Below are 25,305 nucleotides of genomic sequence, written 5' to 3'. Positions count from 1 at the left end.
AATTATTCATCTTCCTAGAAGCTGGACAGACTAGACCTGTGCTAAGGTGTGTTGTGAAAAAGTAATGAAATCTCTGCCATAGGCGCCCTCCTCACCTCGCATTCCATTCACTTGATTTAGCAACAACACAGTAATGCACTGAGGCTCTTGTCCAGAATGCTAGGAGCACCTTAGCATTCTCCTTCCTTGGAGCACGTCAATTTCCAATACAGTCCAGGTTACATCAATAGGCATCCTTCTGGAGCCCATGAAATTTATATGGGTGAGCACTGATTGGGCACCTATGGTATGCCAGAGACAGTGATGAGTTTTACACTGGATACAATATGAGCTCCTGCCTTGATCCTCTCATAACTGAATAAAACCATAAAGAACTTTAAGATACTGTATTATAAACTATTGTTAGATATGGCCCATCCCCCCAAAAACACCGCTAATCGACCACATTCTTCAGTGATGTATCTGGTCTGTGTTCTGAGCGTTAGATAGTTATTTTAATTTAGGGTTGAGTCCATTCTAACTTTGCCAAAACGCAACAGCATTTCCTCCCCAGGACTTAATAGAAATAAGAAAAAAGATTAAACAGCTTGATTGAACCCACACTTTATAATTCATTGCATATAATATACTAAATAGATACAAATAAATACATATATGTGTATTCATTACACAAACATATATACAGAATTAAAGTTTAATAATGAAGCCATAACCAATATCCAGATGTAACTAAAATTTAATTACAGTGTGAGCAGTCTTGCTAACAGTGTCACCCAAGGGAATGTCACCATCATGGTGGGACCTAATTCTTCTAGTTTACCTCCTGGTTTTATGCCTATTTGCTCCATCCATTTGCTGCCCCAAACTGGTCCCTTGCTAGGCTGTTTGCTTACTTTTTTATACCAAAGCTGGCATAGTGTTACAAAGGATTGTCATTTTCTTTTTCTGTCATTGCTCTCAAGGTTCAGGTTTTAAGTGTTTATTGGATATTTTACTGTAACTCATGCTATTATTATTCCTAATTTTCTATTGCACAAATGTTTGCACTGCCGGGCCGTAGGATGCACAATGCCTATTCTGCAGTACTGCCTATTACAGCTATATAGATTGTTGGTGTATACTAAAATTTAATGGTATGAGCTCTATAGAACACCCTGGACCTCAGAAAGAGAAAGAACAACTTTCAGGCTAAGTGCTTCCTGAAGAGTTTTCTGCATTGTACAAAAAGTTATTTATGCTCTTCTTTCTTCCTGGGGCTTCTGTGAATAATTGATACATGCACATTTATGTGAGATCTGCATTATGATAACATTATGAACAGCGTGTCATGGGAACACAAAGGAAAGAATGATTAATTCTGAAAGAACAGTGATGTTTGATTAGAAATTTTGGTCTGACAGAGGCTGTCTGCAAGGGCATCCCATGCATGGCGAATATCAGCTACACATACAAGAACATATTGAAGTGGGTGGCATGTTTAAAGAATAGGTAGCCCAGTGTGATTAGAGTACAGGTGGGGTGAAATGAAATAAAGCTGAAAAGGGAGCCAGATTTTGGAGACTCTTGAGTGTCGTGATAAAGATTTTGGTATTATTCTTTATTGTGTGTGTGTGTGTGTGTGTGTTTACGTGTGTTTGTGTGCACTTGTGTATGTGCATTCTTTGACTTTTGCTTAAGCAGGCATTGACATGATCTAGTTTGCTTTTTCCAAAGGTAACTGGCTGCAGTGTAGTGGATGGACTGGGGAGATCAAGGATAGTGACAGGAGACCAGTTACGGTCACTGCAGTAATCCAAATAAAAGACAAAAGGGATCTAAATGGGGAAGGTAGCAGAAACACTTGGAGAGAAATTCATCTCAGATGTAGATTAAAGAGATTTAAAACAATTGGATGACGGTTAAGAAAATGTGGCATATATACACCATGGAATACTATGCAGCCATGAAAAAGGATGAGTTTGTGTCCTTTGTAGGGACATGGATGCAGCTGGAAACCATCATTCTCAGCAAACTATCGCAAGAACAGAAAACCAAACACCGCATATTCTCACTCATAGGTGGGAACTGAACAATGAGATCACTTGGACTCAGGAATGGGAACATCACACACTGGGGCCTATCACGGGGAGGGGGGAGGGGGGAGGGATTTCTTTGGGAGTTATGCCTGATGTAAATGACGAGTTGATGGGTGCTGACGAGTTGATGGGTGCAGCACGCCAACATGGCACAGGTATACATATGTAACAAACCGGCACGTTATCCACATGTACCCTAGAACTTAAAGTATAATAAAAAAAAATAAAATAAATAAAAAAATAATAATAAATAAATAAATTAATTAAAAAGCAAAAAAAAAAAAACAATTGGATGACGGGATGGAGAAAAAGAGGAATTAAAGGTGAAGCTCAGGTTTCCAAATTGAATGACTGGATAGATTGTAAAACCATTAGTTCAGATAAGAAACAGAGAAGGTAGATAGGTTTTTGCTTTTGAAGGATATAGAGGAAGGGGAAAGGTGGAGATAGCACTCCAACCTAGAGTAACCCTCAACCCATGGTGTAGCCTCTGGTCATCTCCCGTCTACAGCAGTATCAAAAGGCAAGTTCAGTTATAAGACCAACGAGGGAAATGAAGCTTAAGACAGCCAGTGCAAAGAAGAATGTGCCTGGAGCATGGACCAGTCTCATAACTGGCACCTTAATACCAAACCACTTGGGTTTTGGCTACCTATGTAAGTTGACTTTTTCTCTCTTTGCAAAGGGAAGTAGATTGTATGTTTGACCTCATTTTTTTTTTTCTGCCCCTCTCTGTCCACATGCTTTGAGTATATTTTGCAGTTCCTTCCACAAAATAGAGTGTATTTTCCTTTCCCTTGACTTTGAGCTTGACTAATGAGATGCTAGTGGGTTTGACATGAGCAAAGGGCTGAATTGTGCTTGTCCAGTGGGGCTTGCCCTCTGGCTCTTCACTCATCCCTATTACGACTACTTTCCTTCAGGTAGCTGTTTCCCCTTTACCCAGGTTCTACAACAAACACTCAGACACAGAGCCAATTCAGCAGCTACCACTTGAATCCAAGCCACCCAACCCTACATGAGGAAAAATAAATAATTATTTTATGGCACTGAGTTGTGGGATGTTTTGTTATGCAGTGAAAACTAACTGACACGGACACCAGGAGAAAAGCATGCTTATGAGCAGTGATTCTCTGGCTTCCCTTGCCAGCTCTCTTTAGCCAGCCAAGGGGTTAGGAATGTCTGGCATAACCCACAGCTTATCAAATGTGCAGATATTAAATGGATCTATTCACAGTAATTGTGTAACACTTCATAGACTTTCAGTCACCATTTTAAAACATTCACTTCTGATTATGAATGGTGTTGTACTTGTGTTGCATAAAGCACTGGGAAAAAATTCCACCGCCAGTGGTGGACTTTTCCAAACCTTCATGTCTCCTGAATCAAGAAATTCTTGCCCAGGCACAGTGGCTTATGCTTGTAATCCCAGCACTGTGGGAGGCTGAGGGGGGTGAATTGCTTGAGGCCAGGAGTTAAGACCAGACTGGGTGACATGATGAAATCCTGTCTCTACAAAAATGCAAAAATTAGCCAGGTTTGGTGGTGCACGCCTGTAGTCCCAGCTACTCAGGAGGCTGAGGCAGGAGGATTGTTTGAGACCAGTGAGCAAAGGTTGCAGTGAGCTAATCTTCTGCCATTGCACTCTAGCCTGGGCACGAGAGCAACTCTGTCAAAAAAGAAGGAAGGAAGGAAGGAAGGAAGGAAGGAAGGAAGGAAGGAAGGAAGGAAGGAAGGAAGGAAGGAAGGGAGGGAGGGAGGGAGGGAGGGAGGGAGGGAGGGAGGGAGGGAGGAAGGGAGGGAGGAAAGGAAGGAAGGAAGGAGAGAAGGAAAGAAGGAAGGAGAAAGGAAAAGGGAAGGAAGGGAAGGGAAGGGAAAGGAAAGGAAAGGAAGGAAGGCAGGAAGGAAAGCAGGAAGGAGGGCAGGAAGGAAAGAAGGAAGGAAGGAAGGAAGGAAGGCAGGCAGAAGGAAAGAAAGAAAGAAAAGAAAGAAAGAAAGAAAGAGAGAGAGAGAGAAAGAAAGAGAGAGAGAGAGAAAGAAAGAAAGAAAGAAAGAAAGAAAGAAAGAAAGAAAGAAAGAAAGAAAGAAAGAAAGAAAGAAAGAGAGAGAAAGGAAGGAAGGAAGAAAGGCAGAAAAAAGAAAGAAAGGGAAAAACACAAAACAAACAAAATTCTTGCTATTTTGAATCTCAGTTGGTTATTTCAATCCTAAATCTTAAATGTTTTACTTTTTTGGTGGGGGTGGTGGCAGCTAGTTCTGTGTTCTGGGGATGTAGAATCTAGTCAGATCCCAACTTTAAATTCTTGAAAACAAGTATTAAGTAGAACTTTGGCCTTTCTTTTTCTGGGTAAACAACCCAAACTCATTTATCCTTTCTTCAGAGGTTCTATTTGAAAATTATTAGGCCATCTTTCTGCTCTTTTCTGAACCCTTTTCTGCTTTGTTATATGTCTTCTAAGTTATGAAGACCAAAATTGGACATGCTCTTTATATCTGAGTTGGTGCTAAATCTAATCTCTTCACTCTTGGGTCTTTAGGAAGATGGCAGGTCAGATGCCTTAAGGTTGGTCTGGCTTCCATTTCATTGTTACAGAGTCTGTATGCCCCGTGGATTTCCCAGCCCCCACTAGAGCTTCCCATGTTATATCTTTTGCATTGATTTTTGGTACTTCAATATTTTAATCTGGTTCCTGCTATGATCACTCCAGGTTTTTGATGATTGCTGTTTACTTTTTAAATTTCTTCTTCTTTAAAAACAAATAGAGTATTACTGAGCTGTGGGACAACATCATAAGTTAAATATAAATGTAATTGGAGACCCAAACAGGAGGGGCTAAAAAACATTTGAAAAAGTAATGGTTAAATATTTTCCAAACTTGATAAAAAGTATAAACTTATACATCCAAGAAGCTCAATAAAACTCAAGTACAAGAAACATAAGAAAGAGATGCCAATGGTGTACGTTGTAACCAATGTTATTAAAACTAATAATAAAGAGAACAATTTTTAAAGCAGCTAGAGAAAAAAAGACTCATACAAAAGAGCAAAGATAAGGATGATAACAGATTTCTCATTAGAAATAATGTGAGCTAGAAAACAGTGGAGAAACATTTTAAGATACTGTAAGAAAAAATCCGTCAAACTAGAATGTAAAAAAATGTTTTAGAGATTGGTCTCACTATGTTGCACAGGCTGTTCTTGAACTCCTGGGCTCAAGTGATTCCCCCACCTCCTCCCAAGAGGCTGGGACTACAGGTGTGTGTCACTATCCCTGGCTTTCCAACAATTTGAAAAAATACTCCAGAAAACTACCTTTCAACATGAAGGCAAAATAAAATGTTTTTCAGATGTGTATAGAGCTAAAAGAATTCATCAGAAACAGACTTGCACTTCAAACACAAGGAAAATAAACACATGGAAATTTGGATCTACACAAAGAAAAGAAGAACCTTGGAATTGGTAAATATAAATACTCTTCTTCCTATTTTAATTTTTAAGGAGATGATCAATTATTTAAAGCAACAATAATAATGTCCAGGAGTGGTGACTCATGCCTATAATTTCAGTACTTTGGAGGCCAAGCCAGGAGGACTGCTTGAGGCAGGGAGTCTGAGACCAGCCTTGGCAACATAGCAAGAACCCATCTCTACAAAAAATAATAATTAAAAAATAGCTGGGTGCAGAGGCATGTGCTTGTAGTACTAGCTACTCGGGAGGCTGAAGCAAGAGTATCACTTAAGCCCAGGAGTTCAAGGCTGCAGTGAGATGTGACTGCACCACTACACTCCAGGCTGGGGGACAAAACAAGACCCTGTCTCTTAAAAAAAGGGAAAAAACAATAATGATGATGTATTGTAATATTTATAACATGTAGAAGTAAAATTGCAACAATAGTATAAAGGCAGAGAGAATATACTGAAGTAAGATTCTTATACTACAGGTGAAATAATATAATACACTTGAAGGTATGTGATGAGTTAAAGATTTATATCATAAATTCAAAAGCAGAGTTTCTCAATAGAGGCAGTATTGACATTTGGAACTAGATAACTCTTTGTTTTGGGGACTGTCCTGTATTTAGAAGGATGTTTAGTAGCATCCTTGGCCTCTACTCACCATATAGCAGTAGCACCTCTTTCGTTATAACAATAAAAATGTCTTCAGACTTTATTAAATATCCCCTGGTGATGGGAAGGGAGGGGGGCAAAATCACTTTCAGTTGAGAATCACTGGAATTAAAGAATTCAAGACAATGTGGTATTGGTTGCAAGATGAACAAATAGGTCAGTGTTACAGAATAGAGTCCAAAAATAGACCCGTATGTATATGGTCAACTAATTTTCAATAAAGGAACAAAGGTGATTCAGTTGATAATGATGGTCTTTTTAACAAACAATTCTGGAACAATTTGCTGTCCATATGCAAAAAAATAAAAAGGTAAAAACTTCATAACTCACATTATGGTAAAGTAACTAAAAATGGATCATGGGCATAAATGCAAAACTTGAAACTGTAAAACTTCTAGAAGAAAACATAGGAGAAAATTTTTGAAACTACGGATTAGGCAGCGATGTCTTAGACAACACACCAAATAACACAACCCATAGAAGAAAAAAGTTATATTTTTCATCAAAATTAAAAATTCCTGTTCTTTGAAAGACTCTGTTAAGAGAAAGAAACTGGGAGAAATGACTTGAACCCAGAAGATATAAAGAATACTCAAAATTCAATTGTAAGAAAATAACCCAATAAAAATGGGCAAAATATTTGAAGATATACAGATGGAAAATAAGCTTATAATGAACATTATTGGTCTTTAGGTAAATACATAAAACCACAATGAGCCATCACCTCACATCTACCAGAATGGCTAGAATAAAAACATGTATAACTTCAAGTGTTGGTGAGAATGTGGAAAAGCTGGAATCCTCGTGAACTGCTGATGGGCTCATGCTTGTCATCCCAACATTTTGGGAGGCTTAGGTGGGAGGATTGATTGAGCCTGGGAGCTCAAGGTTGCAGTGAGCTGTAATGGTGCCACTGCACCCCTCAGCCTGGGCTGCCGAATAAGACTTTGTCTCAAAAAAAAAAAAAAAAAAAAAAGTTAAGCACACATTTACCATATGACCCAGCAATTATACACTTAGGCAAATACTCAAGAAAAATAAAATTGTATCTATGTCCACACAAAGATTTGCAGGCAATGTTTATAGCAGCCTTATTCATAATTACCAAAAAGTAGAAACAACCCAAATGTCCATCAACTGGTGAATGGATAAGCGAAATGCCATATAAACATACAATAGAACTACTATTCAGCAGTTAAAAATAACAAACCATTGAACATGCTGTAACATGAGTAAAGCTCAAAAACATTATGCTAAGTGAAAGAAGAAAGATATAAATAACCACCTGTGACATGATTACGCGCAGTACGGAATGTCCAGAAAGGCAAATCTGTTAGCAAGAAAGTATGTTAGGATTGTCTGTGACTGGAGATGGAAATAGGGATTAACTGCACAAAGGTATGAATGGTTTTTTGAGGGGGAGAAGATGATGGAAATATTCTAGAACTGGATTGTGGTAATGGTTGTATTCTGTAAATTTTCCAAAAATCATTAAATTATACACTTGAAGTTGGTAAATTTTATGGTGTATATATTATACCTCAATGAAGCAGTTTTTTTAAAAGGAGATCATGATGTTTGTAAGATTTTACATTCCACTTTTTTTACTAAAAATCATAACATATATGTTTGTTAATGTCATTAACGACAACTTGAAAACATTTTTCTAATAACCACTTAATATTCCTGAATATATACATACCCAAAATTAATAGTTTCCCTCTAGGTCATTTGTAATTTTAAAAAATAATGCTGAAGCAGGAGGATCTCTTGAACCCATGAGTTTGAGACCAGCGTGAGCAGCATAGAAAGACTCCATCTCAACCAGGCACAGTGGCTCATGCCTGTAATCCCAGGCCCGGCAGGTGGATCACTTGAGGTCAGGAGTTCAAGACCAGCCTGGCCAACATGGTGAAACCCCGTCTCTATCAAAAAAATACAAAAATTAGCCAGGCATGGTGGTGCGTGCCTGTGATGCCAGCTACTCCAGAGGCTGAGGCAGGAGAATCACTTGTACCTGGGTGGCGGAGGTTGCAGTGAGAAAAAATCACATCACTGCACTCCAGCTTGGATAGACTCCATCTCAAAAAAAAAGAAAAAAAAATCTCTACCCACACACACACACACACACACACACACACACACACACGGGGAAAAAAATCAGCAAGGAGTAATCCTAGCTACTTAGGAGGCTAAGTCAGGAGGATCTCTTGAGTCTAGGAGTTTGAGGTTACAGTGAGCTTATTGCACCACTGCACTCCAGCTTGGGCAACAGAGCAAGACACTGTCTCTACAATAAAATTGAAATTAAAACAATGCTTTGTTTAACCTTTCTGTGCATATTAACTGTGTGACCTTGGACACGTTCTTTAACCTCTCTTAGCTTTAATTTTCTCTTAGGACCCGGGCGTGGTGGCTCATGCCTGTAATCCCAGCACATTGGGAGGCCGAGGCGGGCGAATCAAGAGGTCAGGAGTTTGAGACCAGCCTGACCAACATGGTGAAGCCCTGTCTCTACTAAAAAGACAAAAAATTAGCGGGGCATGGTGTCACAGACCTGTAATCCCAGCTATTTGGGAGACTGAGACAGGAGAATCACTTGAACCAGGGAGGCAGAGGTTGCAATGAGCCGGGGTTGTGCTATTGCACTCCAGCCTGGGCAACAAGAATGAAACTCCACCTCAAAAAACAAAACAAAAAAGAAAAAAATCTAATAGGAAAAATGGGCACGATTAATAGTTCCTGTTGGCTGGGCATGGTGGTTCACGTCTGTAATCCCAAAACTTTGGGAAGCCGAGGTGGGCGGATCATGTGAGGTCAGGTGTTCTAGATCAGCTGGGCCAACATGGTGAAACCCCATCTCTGCTAAAAATACAAAAATTAGCCAGGTGTGGTGGTGTGTGCCTGTAATCCCAGCTACTCAGGAGGATGAGGCATAAGAATCACTTGAACCCAGGAGGCGGAGTTTGCAGTGAGCTGCGATCGTGCCACTGCACTCCAGCCTGGGCAACAGAACGAGACTCTGTGTCAAAAAAATAAATAAATAAAAGGAGTTCCTGCCTCTTAGGTACAACATGGCTGTTCTAAGCATTATCTAAAATCAAATGTGAACCATTTCGCATGAAAATGGCAATCACCAATTCGATTTAAGCCATCATTACTGCCCTCAGCAATCATTATAAATCTTCAAATTTATGATTATTTTCTCAGAATAGGATCATATAAGTGAAATCCCAGGGCTCATTTTAAAAATCCTTCTCTCTAAGTTAGAAGTAGCACAAAACATTCTCGGCTCTTTTCCAGTCCCTATTCTGATACTCGGAACCCAGTGTGGTTCGTCAGCTTTTTGCTCTGTTACCTTGGCCTGATGCTTCTGAGAGCTCCCTGGCTCTGTGCTTCCCATTCTCTCCAACCAAACCGATCAGTCTTGTGATTTCTCTCCTACTGGGAGATGGACTGTATAACCTTGAATAAAAAGAGTGGACAAAAGAGCAATGGGTAATAATGAATGTTATTATTCCTCATGGGTAACATAGCTGCCTTTTCCTATGGATCACTAGTATCTAAACACAGAGAACTAGGATATGGGGTCTTCAGGATTCTCTACAAAGTCTAATGGGGAAAAATTGTTGGTATTTGTATTTTCATATCTACAGGCCGTGTTGTATGTGGTTATGCTGCCTACATTTCTTAATAGGGTGGACAAGGCCCTCCGTTCTTTGCCTCCATGTACTTCTCCAGCTTTGTCCCTTGCTATCACCTCCCTGCAATGTGATACTAAAATCATACAGCAGGTCTTGCTATTTTCTCAAATGTCCCATGCTTTCTCTCCCACAAGGCTTTGTATATCATGTTCTCCAACCTTGAACATTCTCTGCCTACTCCTGCCTCCTTCATTTGGCTAACTCCTACTTATAATCCAGGCATCCTCTTAAACCCTACTTCTTCCTGGAAGTTTTCCTATCCTGAAGTTGGAGTTTGGTGCTCCATGGCTAAGCTCCCATGGCACTCTGTCATTACCCTTACTGGATCTAAATTGCCTGTTTATTTGCCTTCATCCTGATCACACTATGTGGCAGCCATGGGGTTGCGTCGCTGTGATCTCCCTTCAAGAAAGAACTGGCTATTTAGCTGCAAGGAGTGCAGTTAGCTGACAGCCTCCAGCTGTTAATGCCTTCGAGTTCTGCCTGAGCTTTGAAGCTGAGGCCATGATCTTTTCAGGCAGCCCCAGCCAATGACTGAGTATAACAGTGGCACCAGGGCCAACTCAGGACTCCTTTAGTAGGGAATCTTTGGGTTGGCTAAGACTTCATCAGATCTGCATTGTAGTTTGATGCTCTCTCTTCCTCATCCTGCCTCCTCCCTCTTTCCTTTGTCATATCCGCTTTTTGGCATAAAGGATTCCCATGTCCAATCCTGCTTCCTCACCCTTTCATATTCACAGCTTACTCTCCAATAAGCCTCCTGAAATTCTTACTTTGTCATATGCGTCTGCTTTCTGGAGAATCTGGGTAACATAGACAATGAGCCCTTTAAAAGTAGGGACTACATTCTTATTCAAATTGCACCTCCAGCTCCCAGAACAACACACAGTAGGATCTCAATAAATATCTATGAAAGGATAGAATGAATGAATGAATGAATGAATGAATGAATGAACATTCAAAATAGTATTCAACATTGAATGATGTTTTGATCTTATATAATTCACAGGTGCTGGTCAACATTCAAGAACATTCTGATTTGAAGACTCAGATTTATTTATAAAATGCACTGCAAGAATGACATAATTGTGCATTTTTCAAGTGAGTATTTTCCAGTGGTTGGATTTATGCCAAATATATAATTTACCCCTTAGGATAATCCCGTGGGCTAATGTAGTTGAGCATGAATCATAATAGATATTTGTACTTGAAATTATACAACAGCTATAAAACTGCTATTTACTATCAAAATAGCAAATTTTAAATATTACTGCTTATGCCTGGAAATCCCATCTAAATGTTGTTTTATAGAATAAAATCCAAAAGCATTAAAAGCTTTTCAAAATCTAGGCTCTATTTATTTGGCACTTGCCACACTATTATGTATGTGAAATATCTAGCTAGCTAACTCCCCCACTAGATCGTAAACTCCTTGAGGCAAGCAAACCACTAATTTAATAAAATTAAAACGCATTTTTGTCAATAAATTAATAATACATAATAAGAAATTAATAAACTTTTATTAACCTACCAAATATCATTAAACATCTACTATGTCCCAGGCACTGTGCTAGGTGCTTTGGGAGCAGCAGTGAGTGAAACAGATAAGGCTTATGACCCCCATGAACTCTCTCAGTGCGGATGAGGGTTGTCAAAAATAATTACCCAAATAATGAATATGTGCAATAATAGAAGTGGGAGAGTGGCTAAAAAATAATGCCCCCAAAGAATATTCATGTCAAACACTGGAACTTGTGATGTGATTTTATTTGGAAAAAGAGTCTTGGAAAATGTAATCAAAGATCAGGAGATGAAGAGACAATCCTGGCTTATCTGGGTGGGGCCTAAATGCTGTCCAGAGATCCTCACCCGAATCCTTATAAGACACACAGGGGAGAAAACACACAGAAAGGGAGGAGGCAACATGACCACGGAGGCAGAAACTGGAGAGATGCAGCCACAGACCAAGGAATGCCTGGAGCTACCAGAAGCTGGAAGAGGGAAGGAAGGATTCTCTCCTAGAGTTTTAGGAGGGAACATGACCCCGCCAACACCTTTATTTTGGATTTCTGGTCTCCAGAACTGCAATAAAATATATTTCTGTTGTTTTGAGCTAGGAAGTTTGTGACAATTTGTTATAACAGCCACAAGAAACTAACACAAGGGAGTAAATAAACAAGGATCTGGGGGTCTGGGAAATGACTGTGCATAGGCCTCAGTCCTCGCCATGTTTTCCTGCTTTCCATATTCTATGGCATGTTAAGATATTGTCTCATTTTCTGGACTTTGCATTTTTTCTTCCCTGATTGATATACTCTCACTTTGCCTGTGCCTAGAAAGTTGGAGATTAATTCCCACAGATTTAATTTTAACCCCTCTTGCTGTGGATTCTCTGCAGTCTGTGCTTCACATTCTTGGAAGAACACCACTGAGCTCTATCAGGCTGGGTATTTATAATGACAGATAGAGAACGGCTTCAAAGGCACGCTTGCAACTCTCTAACATGCTTTTACACTTTACTGTGATGTGGCGTAAAGTACACAGGCAGACGCCGTGAGTTCTGCATTTCAGCTCAGCTTCTGACACTCACTGATTGCGTGATATTTGACAAGTCATTTAGGGTATTTATGCTTCAATTTCTTCATGTGAAATTAGGATTTCTCTGACTTTAAAAATAACCATAATTCCATAGTCAATTTTTTTTTTACATTTGTGCAAAAACATTTATGTAAATTGACTTGGGGTCCTATATAACGAATTCAGTAAGTAAAAAGTTCTGCAGTACATATTATCTAAAAGGAGGAGAATCTATACTCTTCGATACTGTGCCTCTCTTGGTTTTGCACAAATGATTCCCCATAAATCAGATGTACAGGTAATCACAAGTCTTGACTGTGTCCCCAGAAATCACAACTCAAAAGTCAACCTTTAGGAATCCTTTAAAAAAAAAAAAGTTATGTTTCATGACCGAATTTCACTTGGTAAGCTTAAACAAGTCGTATAAGCTAAGTCATTCAACCAGAAGAGGTTTACCGTCATACTTCCTTGATGAGTTTGGTAATAAACAGGCCCTGGCCGGTGCCTGTAGTTTATTCATTATTATTATTATTACTCATTATTCTAACACATCTCTGGGTCTATGCTCTAGGCAAACCAAGTCTAAACACATCCCTTCCCTCACTCTTCCTCCTCACCCCCATTAGTTCTATGACACAAGGTAATATTAGTCACTTACATAAACTAGTAGATATTCATCAATTAGCCCACTCCTTTGCTTGGCACTGCAGAGATCAGAAATGTGTGACACACAAATGGCTCTTGACATCAAAGAGCTTATCTGCACAAAGATAGCCAAGGATTCATGTCAGCAGCATATTGTGAGGGCCAATGTAGGAGTACTTGAATTTGTTATAGAAGCAGATAGCAGGAAGCAAATACTGTGGTCTGCTAGACTGGAAGTTAGCCCATTGATCTGAGCTTTCCAGTTCACCATTGTGTCCCCAATGCCTAAGACAGTTTCTGCAATAAAGCAAGCATTCAATAGATGTGAATTGAATGGTTAAATGTATGGTCTGAACTTGGAAGGGATGGACAGGGGAAGGTTCCCAGAAGAAGAGAAACCCTGAGTTAGGGTTTGAAGAATTGAGAGACATTAGGTGATAGAAGGCAAGGGGGAACTTCTAGAGATGCTATAAGCCAAGTTGCAGAAGTAGACTTTTCATAGAGGTAAAGGGAGAATGTGGATGCTAGATTAATGCTGAGATTGATTCTTAAAAGGTTAATGTTGTTTCAGTTTATGGCTTACACATTGTTGAATAGTGAGAGTCTGCTTCTAACATTTGTTAATTTTGGCACTGGAAACAAGAGGTTCAAGGACCTGGGAGAGATGCACAGCCTCCCTCTGAGGCCGACTTGGAACAACTTTTCCAATCAGGTGCCAAAGTCTCTATGTGGCTTAATGCCTCCAGCTATGTAGTGATAATCTGTAGTTGGGACCACAACATTTGTGTGATTATTAGCTACTGAGCCTAGAAGGTATCATTTCATGTTACTATGAACTGGGTCTATAATCCTAGAACATATGCCTTTGATAACTGTTCCAGGGAGAAGCCATTTTCCAAAATTTTCCAGAAACTATCACAGGGGATGGCCAGGACTAAGGTGAGATCCTAGCCCTTCCTAGCGCTCTGTAATTCCTCTCCCTGCATTTGATTCTGAAGATTTAAATGTCCAAATCTGGTCTTGCTTCTTTGCTTACTTCCTAACAATTGCCATGGAGTCAGGTGGCACAGCAAAAGGTACATTAAATACAAAGATGCTCCGTTTAAGACCTATGTGGCTTCTATTACTCACTGAGTCAGAACTAACATTTTTACTCTTTACGTCAAAACTATTCACCAGAGTTCTTTGGGCTACTCCATTTCTCCCTCCTTAACTTACACCTCAATGTATCAGGCTGTCTATTAGCAGGAAGCTTGGTGTATGGGACATTGGCTCAAAACAGCTTCAGATTTGATTCTGTTATTTATCAGCAATGTGGCTCTCCCCTGACCAAGTTTCATTTTCCACCAGGGTGAAATGAGAGCAATCATACCTCACATATCATCTTCACAAACTTACTGATAAACTTCTCATGAGACCATGCATTTCTAACAGGCTTTGTAAATGTGAAGCACATAAACATGTAAGGAATAATTATTTTCATTTTTTGCATCTTCTCTACACATATGGCAGTCTCAAATTACTTAGCACTTCTGTTCCATTGAACAAAGAGCTACTGAACTCCGAAGACTTTCATAAAAGCTGAGCCAGAAAAGTGTTGACAATTTCCTTTGAATTTCATATCTCTTAGGATTTGCTTCTATAGCTGCTTATCTTTTTGCCAGTTCCTAAATGCTCTTGTGACTAACACTCTGGAGCACTCAATAAATGTCAGTTGAATTAATATATGAATAATGCAGTGTTTATTAGTCAAGATAGTCTAAGCTATGCTGCAATAACAGATAATCCCTGAAATCTCAGTGACTCAGCCCAACAAAACTTTATCTTTTATTCATGTAAAACCCGATGCAGGTCATGGGACAAGGGTAGGCTCTTAATGACTCAGAGGGCCAAGGTCTTCTGTATTATGAATCAAGACAATGGTTCCCAAAGTTGCTTCAGGGAAGGAAAAGAAAGATGGAGAAAGCTCTAGGCTTTTAACTACCATAGCCTACAAATGTCATCTTCACTCACTAATTGGCCAGAACTAATTGTACAGCCAACCAAACTGCAAAAGAGGCTAGAAAATGTAGAAGAGCAAATGAAATAGTTGTTGAGTGCCAACTTCTCTGAAACACGATGCCCTCCACCTCAATAGGAGTCATTGTCTCTTACCCCCAATACAGATTGCAGGGAAATATAACAATACGTAAGACAGACAAAGGCCAGGTGCAGTGGCTCACACCTTTCATCTCAGCACTTTTGGAGACCAAGGTAGGAGGATTGCTGGTGTCCACGAGTTTGAAGCCAGTCTGAGCAACATAGCAAGAGCCTATCTCTACAAAAAAATCAAAAAATAGCTAGGCATGGTGGCACGTGCCTGTAGTCCCAGCTGCTCAGGAGACTGAGGTGGGAGGATCACCTGAGGTGATCACCAGGAGGTGAAGGCTGCATTGAGCTGTGATCGTGTCACTCTACTCCAGTCTGGGCAACAGAATGAGACACTGTCTCAAAAAAAAAGAAAAGAAAAATTCCCTGATTTTCTGGAGGTTATATTGAGGTGAAAGAGTGAGAACATTTTGGCTTCATTTTAGTTTCGTAATATCGTGTACTGTTTATCCTTCCATTTCAATTATTGTTTGACCTTCTACTTCAACTGTGCCGTTTTTGAGGGTGTCAAAATTTTTTGAAAGAATAAGGCAGGGACCATTCTAACAGCTCTGTGCTTCTCCCTAGGGAAATGAGACTTGTGTATCTTGCTTCAGCTCCTGTCTGCTGGTCAAGAGGTTCAAAACTCCGTGTGATTTCAGCTGGGAAGATGGCAGAGGAAAGGAAGTCCAGCACCTGCCAGCTGGACTTGTTTGGATTGGCACAGTTTTTGTAAGCAGTCGTGACTCCAGAGCTGCTGGAAAATGTGCTTATCACCCTAGAGGATTGAGTGGGAAAGGGAAGATCCTAACTGACAGAGTCTGAATGAGAGCCAATGGAAAATGGGCCTCAGTCTTTTGGTAGGTGGGTGGGAAGAAGATATGGGGTCCAGCCACAGGGTGTGAGCAAGCTGTGATATTATCTTTATTATTGTAGCCAGATAGAATGAAATCCTAAGACGGATAGAATCTTAGCCAGATAGAATGGAATCCTAGAATGGAATCCTGGCGCAGTGGCTCACGCATATCACCCCAACTACTTGGGAGGCTGAGTCAGGAAGATCACTTGAGACCAGGAGTTCAAGAGCAGCCTGGGCAGGACAGTGAGACTCCCATCTCTAAAAATATATAGATATAGTCAGGCACAGTGGCACGTATCTGTTGTCACAGTTTCTCAGGAGGCTGAGGCCGGAAGAGGGCTTCAAGCTAGGAGTTCCAGTCTGCAGAGAGCTATGATCACACCACTGCCCTCCAGATTGGGTGACAGAGCAAGACTGTCTACAAAAAGTAAACTAAAACTAAAAAAAAAAAAAAGAATAGAAACTTATTGTTAATTTTCATTGAGTGAATGAGAAATATATCCAGTTATGTTTCCTTCTTTGCCATTTCCCTTTATCATTGGGCTTCTCTCCAGTGTAAAGGGAAGATATATATTTTAATGTCTGCCAAAACCCTGACACCAATCTCTGGGCTGACTTCACTGAACATTACTTGCTCCTCCTATGCAGACTAGCATTTCTTGATTCTCTGCACTTAATACTTATACTACATGTTGTTAATATCCATTTCCACCACCTCTACCTCCACTTGGTCTTGTATCACACGGGCCAGAAAGCTAAAAATTATATTCTCAGTTTCCTTGACTGTTAAGTTTGATACAATTTAGAGTCCAGCGATGAGTTGTACGCTAATGAGATTAGAAAGTGGAATGGAAGAGGGTCATTCTCCTTAGTGTCAGTATTGGCTGATGCACATGCTGATCAAATGGGAGCTTGTGCAGTCACCAGAAAGCTGGTGTGAAAACCGATTTGAGGCTCTGGGGCAGCTATGATGGTGAATGTGGTTTCCTGCAACCTCCTGAACTGGGTGGCAGCTGCAAGAGAAGCCTTGAAGCTTGTCAGTGGCCCTGTGTCTTCAGTTCCTGCCATCTCACCTATATTTTGTAACCACTTATTTTTCTATTTTAAACCCTATTCTGATTGAAACACCATCTTAGTCCATTCAGGCTGCTTTAACAAAATATCATAGATTAGGTGACTTACAAACAAGAGAAATTTATTTCTCATACATGTGGAGGCTGGGAAGTCCAAGAGCAAGGCTCCAACATATTTGGTGTCTATTGGGGGCCCACTTCCTTGTTCATAGGTAGCACCTCCCAGGAGTGTCCTCAAATGGTGGGAGTGGTGAGGGGTCTCACTTGAGCCTCCTTTATAAGGGCACTAATCCCACATATCAGGGCTCTGTCCCCTTGAACAAATCACTTCCCAATGGCCTCACCTACTAACTCTGTCACCTTGAGAGTGAAGATTTAAACATATGAATTTGGGGTGCATATAAACATCCAGACCATCGCTAGAGTGGTTTCTATTTCCTGCATGTATTTTCTGACTTACAATAATGTATAGAATGTATAGAAGCATTGCTTCTATACATTATCTTACTGGGATATTCAACCTGCTTAGAGTCACTCACTCAGTAAAGGTTAGAGTCAGGATACCCATTCTAAGATCCATGTTCTTATCACTGTTCCATGCTGCCTCCTCCTTAGCCTTCAAGACCCAAATCAGATTTTACTTTCAGTCTCACCCTCTGCCTTATTCCTCCATTCCCAGGACATGTCTGTCCCACACCTCTTCTTATTGGCTCATTCTGCCTAACATTGATATTTAATTTTTCTCTCTAATTTTAGTCCCATGAAAAGAAAAAAAAAAAAGTTAAGGAAAAACAAGTTAGCTCATAAGCAAAAATAAATAAATAAATAAAATGCTTTCTCATGTGTATTTTTAATGTTTGTCGGATGGCACCATGCTAGCAAGCTTGTCCAACCCACAGCCGTATGTGGCCCTGGATGGCTTTGAATGTGGCCCAACAAAAATTTGTAAACTTTCTTAAAACATTATGAGATGTTTTTGTGACGATTTTGTTTTTTCAGCTCATCAGCTGTCATTAGTGTTAGTGTACTTTATGCGTGACCTAAGACAATTCTTCTTCTAACGTGGTCCAGGGATGCCAAAAGAGCATAAAAACACAGCACAGAAGGAAAACCTCTGCTCTTTAATTTAAGCTGATACTCCTCCTCCAAACCATATAACTCAAGGACTGTAGGGCAGTTATAAGAACTTCTGAGGGATGCACATTCTGGTGGAGGAAGTGAGGCAGGAGAATAGGGTCCAGAGGGAGGGAACCTGAGGCCGATTTCACGCTGACTTCATATAACTGAATCGAAAGGAAAACCCCAACTTTCCATGCCTAAGTAACAAAAGAACCAGAGGCTACTCCCTTTGCAAAGCCCCCCACTCCCAACTTTTTCTGCAAGGCAGATGGAAAATCGTGGAAACCAATCAGACGTTTACATGGGAGTGTAACTTTGTAATTTCCTTTCAGCCTCTGACTGGGGGCTAAGTCTTCCTTTGCATAGAAGCCTAACCTTTGTAACTTCACTTCAGCCTCTGATCGGTTGCTTTCCACAACCAATCGGACTGACTGCGGGCCGCTACTTCATTTGCATGGTGTGAACACCAGCTGGCCAATGGGAAACCTCTAGGGGGTATTTGGACCCCAGAAGATTCTGTAACTGGGGCCCTTGAACCACTGCTCAACCCACTCCCACTCTGTGGAGTATACTTTCATTTTCAATAACTCTGCTTTTGTTGCTTCATTCTTCCTTGCTTTGATGTGCATTTTGTCCAATTCTCTGTTCAAAACACCGAGAACCTGGACAACTAGCAGTCAAACCCTCTACCAGTAACAGAAGAACCTCTATTGCCAAAGAAATGGAGGAAGAAGAGGAGGCAGAAAGAAACTATCTAGGAATCTACTCACACAGGAAGCCCTGGGTTTTCTTCCTTGTGGATTGTTTACCCTTTTGCTTTATTTCCTCACATCTTCTACAGTCCCTTCTGCCATTTTCTTACAGCAAACATTAAAGTGACTCCCCTACCCTGGTTTCCACATCTACAGCTCAGCCAAGGAGTCAGATCCAGCAGCAAAGACATCAGCTGTGTATACCACCAGCTTTCCTCAAAGGGAAACTTTGAAGTAATTTTCAAAGGTTAAAGGAAACTTGCCAGTCTGGAAGCTCGTGGGAAAACCCAGCCCATATTTGACTTCTTTCCCATCTAAGGAGGTGAGCCCAAAGGGTAATAAAACTATAGCTTATTGGATGCTGAACACCAGGGAAATCAGAATTCAGTGGTGAGTATCTGGATTTACAACTTGATAAACTGTTTTAGGTGGTAAAGTTAGGCCTTCTTAAGTTTTCCCTTATGACTTTCCCACTTGATCTCCTCCAAAATTTTGGCTCTGGCTTTTCAGTTCATGAGAATTGATGTAAGTATCAACAAAGAAGTCAGATAGGCCAGGCATGGTGGCTCACTCCTGTAATCCTAGCACTTTGGGAGGCCAAGGCGGGGGGATCACTTGAAGTCAGGAGTTTGAGACGAGCCTGGCCAACACGGTGAAACCCTCTATCTACTAAAAATACAAAAATTAGCCAGGCATGGTGGCACACACCTGTAATCCCAGCTACTCAGGAGGCTGAGGCAGGAGAATCACTTGAACCCAGGGGACAGCGGTTGCAGTAAGCTGAGATTGTGCCACTGCACTCTAACCTGGGAGACAAAAGCAAGACTCTGTCTTAAAAAAAAAAAAAAAGAAAAACAAAGAAGCCAGATAAAGCTTCAGAAGGAAAGAACCAGAGAGGAGACAAAGTAGGGACAAAGTGGGGGAGTGGGAAGGAAGGATGCGGATGTTGTGTGGGAAGGAGTTGAAGAAAGGAGAGTGGGAGCACAGGGAACCCAAGGAGTAGAAAAGCAGAGCTAAAGAACATTTCTGGGCTGGGCATGGTGGCTTACGCCTGTAATCCCAGCACTTTGGGAGGCTAAGGCAGCAGGCCTCCCACTGCTTGAGCTCAAGAGTTGGAGACCAGCCTGGGTGACATGGCAAAACCCTCTTTCTACAAAAAGTAAAAAAATTAGCTGGGCATGCTAGTGCATGCCTATCGTCCCAGCTACTCAGGAGGCTGAGGTGAGAGGATTGCTTGAGCATGGGAGGCTGAAGCTGCAGTGAGCTATGATCGCACCACTGCACTCCAGCCTGGGTGACAGAGCAAGAACCTGTCTCAAAAAAAAAAAAAAAAAGAAGAAGAAAATTTCTGCAATGGAAAAATTCCTCATTCAGGTCTCTCATTTAAGAATCTACCTGATAGGCCAGGCATGGTGACTCACGCCTGTAATCTCAGCACTTTGGGAGGCTGAGGCAGGCAGATCACGAGGTCAGGAGTTTGAGACCAGCCTGGCCAACATGGTGAAACCACGTCTCTACTAAAAATACAAAGATTAGCCAGGCATGGTGACGCATGCCTGTAATCCCAGCTACTTGGGAGGTTCATGAAATGCTTGAACCCGGGAGATGGAGGTTTCAGTGAGCCGAAATAGTGCCACTGCACTCTAGCCTGCGTGATAGAGCAAGACTCCGTCTCAAAAAAATAAAAATAAAAAATAAAAATAAAACTACCAGAAAAACTGTTACAATATTCATCATTATTTAGATCTCCCATATTGTACCAATTAACTGGTACGTGTCCTTTACAGTTGTCATTTTCTCTAGCATACACTTGGTGTCACATATATGAGCTCCTCCAGTCACCTCTGTGTGGTTTCTGGACCAGCAGCAGCACCTGCAAGCTTGTTGGCAATGCACACTCTCAGACCCTGCTCTGGCCATCCTAGATGAGAATCTGCCTTTCAACAAGTTTTTCATATGATTCATGAGCACAGTAAAGACTGATAGGCACTGCCCTACAACCTCAGACAAGAATGAGCAAGAGAGTGACAATGAGTGAGGGAATGAGTTTGCTCTGAGGAGACTGGTATGAAGGCGAGTATGCCCTTTGCTGAACACTCGATTCCTTGGAAGACTAATGAAGATTAAGCAGCAGACAAGCTGATAGTAGACTAATGAGTATTGCCTGACCACAAACCAGGAAAACCTGGTTATACCCAAAGCTAGTGGGTCTCAAAGTTTATTGTGCATCAGTATCACCTGGAGAGCTCATTAAACCATAGATTGCTGGACTCTATTGCTGGACCCTCCCCGCTCCAGAGTTTCTGGTTCAGTAGGTCTAGAGTGGGCCTGAAAATCTGCATGTTTCACCAGTTGCTAGGTGATGCTGACAGTGCTGGTCTAGGAACGACACATTGAGAACAACTGTCCTAAGCGATAAAGACATTTAGATAAAACAATCTTGCTCCTATAAATTATTTGGGATAATTAAGGTCTCAAATCCCCTATTGAATTTGTCACTGGAGACTAGACCACTTTATAGTGACTTCCAGAAAAAGCCCCTCATGGGAAAGCCCGCATGTATTTCAGCCAGCTGCATGGGGTTGAGAGCTAATTAACAGGGAGCTAGAATGGTCCTGCTTTCCCAGGCGTGCCATCCAGCAAACCCAGAGACAGTGGGTTGTTGAAGAAAATTATACAGATGAGACCTGGAAGCTGCCATTTCATTGGGGGAAGATTTTGCCTTTTCATTACAAGAGAAAGCTAACATTTCCCATCTTTCCTTCCACCAAAAGTAGGCAAGCATAAAACCAAAGCCAATTTCTTACAATTTAGTAACCTCAGTACCAACCAATTATATTCCCGGGACATGAGAAACAGCTGTTGTAACATTAGAGCTCGAACAGTTTCATCTCAGCTATTTAAGGGGATAAAAGAGCCAATATTTTCATTCCCTCGTGATATTATCAAGACATGATAAACAACCAGGACTACAGTATTAATTACATTAATTTGGAGAGAAGAGGGACCACTTTAATTGCTCCAAGCTGGAGAATAATTTTTTATGGGCAGACAATCATTCCATAAATTCACATTAGAAAGAGTACTTTGTCTTATATTATCAGCAACAAAACTTCTGGAAGCAAAAATCAACCACCACTCCCTTTTAAGGTAGACTTCAATATAAAAAATAAAATCTTACTGTTGCTATGTATCAGTTGTTCAACCTGACATGTTGAGCTGTTTGGTAAAAAGAAACATAGGGAAGGTATTTGTCCTTTAAGAATTCGTAATCTAAAAAAGGAAGTAGTACCAACAGCTAAATTTGAATACTTTCTTATATATAAAACATATATGAAGAGAGTGTTGCCTCTATCTCGGGGTTAAGAAGATCAAATGGGGATATGGGAAGAGCATCAGGAAGAATAGCTAATAGATGCTAATTCACGCCTCTAATCTCAGCACTTTTGGAGGCCGAGGCAGGTGGATCACGAGGTCAGGAGATCGAGACCATCCTGGCTAACAAGGTGAAGCCCTATCTCTACTAAAAATACAAAAAAATTAGCCAGGCGTGGTGGCAGGCGCCTGTAGTCCCAGCTACTCGGGAGGCTGAGGCAGGAGAATGGAGTGAACCCAGGAGACAGAGCTTACAGTGAGCTGAGATCACGCCACTGCACTCCAGCCTGGGCGACTGAGCAAGATTCTGTATCCAAAAAAAAAAAAAAAAAAAAAAAAAAAAAAAAAAAAAAAAAAAAAACCTGGATGATGGATTGATCTGTGCAGCAAACCACCATGGCACATGTTTACCTATGTAACAAATCTGCACATCCTGCACATGTATCCCTGAACTTAAAAGAAAGGTTGAAGAAAAAAAAAAGGTGAAATGAATGATGGACATCAAAATGCTCTAAAAGCCGTAACACCCTAAAAAAACAGAAGAGAAAAGGGACATATCATTTATTGAATGCCTTCTACATGAGGCCCTGAGCTAGGTACTTGACTTACATGGTCATATTTTAAAACTCATAAGGAACTCTAGAAAGAAAGAAAAACATAAAACGGAGAAAATATAATAGTGAAATGCCATTTTTGTCGACACAGAAATTATTCAGATAAAATCCAATTTTTTCAATGTGGAAATTACTCAGATAAAATGTTTGACTCATATTAAGTAATAAGATATATATACATATTAGCTACCATAAGAATCATCTCTCATGGCCAGAATAAATATTCTTTCACCACAATAAATATTTGTTTACCTGATAGGTGGCCACATGCTGAAATCATTCAAGCATATACTACAGTTTCAGTAATAAAAACATACGTAAGTAAATCTACTAAGGCTCTTGGAATGAAAACCTGCACTCAGCTCCAATGTTTGGGATGGTGGAATATGGATGGAAAGGCTCTGGAGAATTCAGAGTGGCTCTAGGAAGTAGCTCCTAAGAGCTGTTGGATGCAGCAGGTGTTGCTGTGGCTTTGAATTCACGGTTTATAATTCAGGGCCCAGGGAATTCCACCCAGGTGTACAGGAGCACTTGTTCTAGAAAATCCCTATGAACAGTGCCGATATTGTCACATTTGCTAGATACTCCTTCATGTTCTGCCCGAGCTACTATGAAGCAGTTGTGGGGAGTGGATCTTCCAATGCTCGAAATGCTCTGGAAACTTGAATTGAGGATAAGAGCAGTTCAGCATGGAACTAGTACCAAGACTCACACTAACGAAGAAGGGGTTGGAAGAAATTGAAAGAATACTCTGGGGTTGTGCATTCTCCATTGCAGAATTGGGGGCCCTGCTGTAAATGGGGAGTACTCACCAGAGAATGAAAAACTTTGAATGTTGCAAAGTTCTGAACCACAGGGTTCTTTTTCATGTAGAAATACCTTCATAATGTATGTATCCGTAAGGGAATAGCTTGAGTAAAATGTAGAGCAACTATGAACACACAGAACCACTCAGTAAAACGGTATATATCAATATGGTAATGTGTGAAATATATTGTGGAGAGAGAATTTCGATTGCAAACAGTATTATTTTATATGATCTCACTTTTATTTAAAAATGCAAAGATTTGAATGGAAAAATATTGTAAGTGTATATGTGGAAATATTGACATTATCACTTGATAATGGGCATAGGAGTATACCCATATCCATTATAATGGGATAATGGTTATCTTCTCTTCGCTTATTTATGTTTCCTGAATTTTCTACAGTACTATGTAACTTGTAAAAATATAAATTTTCAGAACTGGAATTATTTTTCTTATCAAGACAGCAATAAATAAAATTTGTTGGAAGCTGATCGTGCCACATAGTATTTCACCTTTGTGAGGCCATTTTCTTCTCACAATGGGATAATAAGGTTGTTCTTTAATGAGAGGAGGTGTTACTCCAAGGAAGCAAACAAATCAACATTAATTGTAGAACTTCATGTGTTCTTTCTACTACTCCTAGTCATCTGGAAATTCAGCTCTTCCTGACTTCTACCTATAGCCTTCATTTTGGAAGCACGCAATAAAATCAGGAAGAGGATGAGCTGAGGGGAAAGATACTGGTATTGATAATGTCATGACTATAGATAGAGATACAGGTATAAGTTCATGTCTGTTCCTCAGTCTGGATTACCTTGGTCAAAAAAGCTTTTCTTGAATGAAGATGAATGGAAGCTATATGGGTAATACTAAAATGGCTTTCAAAAAAATACATTCATTTTAATTTAAATTTATAAAAAGGGAAGAAATACAGTATACTCAAAAACTAGACACCCTGTAGACCTAAGAAGCAACTAGACCTCAGAATAATAGATCTTACAAGATAATTATGTCTACCCAAAAGCTCCCCCACAAAATGGCATCTGCTCCTGTTTTATGATGCACTAGGGGACAATGGTATGACTCTCATCCAAATTTGGTTTTGGTTTCTTGTTAACCAATGTTTAAAAGCTGAATTGGTAGCAAAGACATTGTATCAATCTAGGTGCCCATCAACAGTGCATTGGATAAAGAAAATGTGGTACATACATACCATGGAATACTGCACAGCCATAAAAAAGAGCAAAATCATGTTCTTTGCAGCAACATGGATGCAGCTGGAGGCCATTATCCTAAGTGAACTAATGCAAAAACAGAAAACCAAATACTGCGTGTTCTCACTTATAACTGGGAGCTGTGCACTGGGCACACATGGACATAAAGACAGCAACAGGAGACACTAGGGACTACTTGAGGGAAGAGACAGGGAGCAGGACAAGGACTGAAAAA

General features: G+C 40.4%; 1 protein-coding gene across 1 annotated transcript in view; it reads left to right on the top strand.

Annotated features, from left to right (window-relative positions):
- The window catches only part of SAMD12 (sterile alpha motif domain containing 12), a 474,157-nt gene extending 449,802 nt beyond the window's left edge, over nt 1-24,355 (top strand). Inside the window, exons 5-6 of the transcript XR_012093747.1 lie at nt 10,916-11,007; nt 23,629-24,355. The gene's annotated coding sequence lies outside the window, so the exon portion shown is untranslated. The remainder of the gene's footprint in view (nt 1-10,915; nt 11,008-23,628) is intronic.
- Nucleotides 24,356-25,305: the final 950 nt, after the last annotated feature.

Source organism: Chlorocebus sabaeus, chromosome 8 (assembly GCF_047675955.1).
Source record: "Chlorocebus sabaeus isolate Y175 chromosome 8, mChlSab1.0.hap1, whole genome shotgun sequence".
Classification (NCBI taxonomy): domain Eukaryota; kingdom Metazoa; phylum Chordata; class Mammalia; order Primates; family Cercopithecidae; genus Chlorocebus; species Chlorocebus sabaeus.
This window is presented reverse-complemented; position numbering and strand designations above follow the sequence as displayed.